General features: G+C 38.9%; 1 non-coding gene across 1 annotated transcript; it reads right to left on the bottom strand.

The window, feature by feature from the left end:
- Nucleotides 1-892: 892 nt before the first annotated feature.
- Nucleotides 893-999, bottom strand: LOC131254679 (small nucleolar RNA R71). Its single transcript, XR_009175800.1, has one exon. It is a non-coding gene; the product is annotated as a small nucleolar RNA R71 (small nucleolar RNA).
- Nucleotides 1000-1279: the final 280 nt, after the last annotated feature.

The raw sequence follows: 1279 nt of genomic DNA, 5'->3' as shown, positions 1-1279 counted from the left end.
GGCCTTTAAAATAGAAATTTCTAATTCGGTAAGCTCCTTCTCTACTTCCTATTTTTCAGTTCTCTTTTAGTAATTTACTTTCTAGTTTAAGACTTTCCTAATTTATTTTAGAAGTTTCCACTTTCTTTTAGAAATCAGTTTACTGCTACCTTTCTTTTAAAGGATTGTTTCTCTTTTTTTTAGAATCTAACTTATTTTGTTTTATTTTGCAGGTCCTTAACTTAGGGGCTTCAATTTGGTAATTTCTTTCCAACTCTCCCTCTCTTTCTTTTTAGATTTTCTTTTCCTTTCTTAGGATTAGGCTTTGAATTTGATTGAGGGCTGCGAGTGTTTCATGCTCAAGTGGGCCCGTGACAACACTCGACGTCTCTTGATTGAAGGAGGATTGGTTGAGGGGTTGACTATCCATCGCAGGACTAGACACCACTCGAAATCCCCTGAGTTAATTGAAGTTATGGCTGAAGACCAACCTCCTCTACTTTTACCCAGGGTGAAGGATACCTAAGATGAGAATGAGGTGCATCAGGCACCCCCGCCTCGTACCTTACGAGATTATCTACAACCGGCGGGAGTGAGTACGCCCTCATGCATGATTTTTCCTAAAAACACAGGACAAATGGACATCAAGCCAGGAGTTATCCAACTCCTTCCCAAATTTCATGGACTTGAATCAGAAAGTTCATATTTACACTTGAAAGAATTCGATGAAATTATAGCTACATTATGTTTTCCTAATGTATCTGAGGATACAATTAGGCTGAAACTCTTTCCTTTTTCCTTAAAAGAGAAAGCTAAGATGTGGTTACATTCACTGCGTCCTAGATCCATTGGCACATGGAACGACATGCAGAGGGAATTCATAAAAAAATTCTTCCCATATCATAAAACGATTACCCTCAGAAAAGCGATCATGAACTTTGCCCAAAAGGAAGATGAAACATTCTTCCAATGTTGGGAAAGGTTCAAAGATTTGGTCAGTTCATGCCCACAACACGGATTTGAAACGTGGCGTATTACAAATTTTTTCTACGATGGACTGACATCTTCCATGCGCCAAATGGTCGAGACAATGTGTAATGGAGAGTTCATTAATAAAGATGTCTACGAGGTATGGGACTACCTCAACAGTTTGGCTGAAAAAACATAATCTTGGGACTATTACCCAAAGTCGAACACCACGTCTAGGCCGACTCAATTAAAGGAGAAAGGTGGATTATATCTCTTGAAAGAAGAGGATGATCTCAAGTGTAAAGTGACTACGCTCATAAGGAAAGTTGAG

This window comes from Magnolia sinica, chromosome 8 (assembly GCF_029962835.1).
Source record: "Magnolia sinica isolate HGM2019 chromosome 8, MsV1, whole genome shotgun sequence".
NCBI classification, from domain to species: Eukaryota; Viridiplantae; Streptophyta; class Magnoliopsida; order Magnoliales; family Magnoliaceae; genus Magnolia; species Magnolia sinica.
The sequence above is the reverse complement of the archived record's forward strand: the minus strand, read 5'-3'. Positions and strand labels throughout refer to the sequence as shown.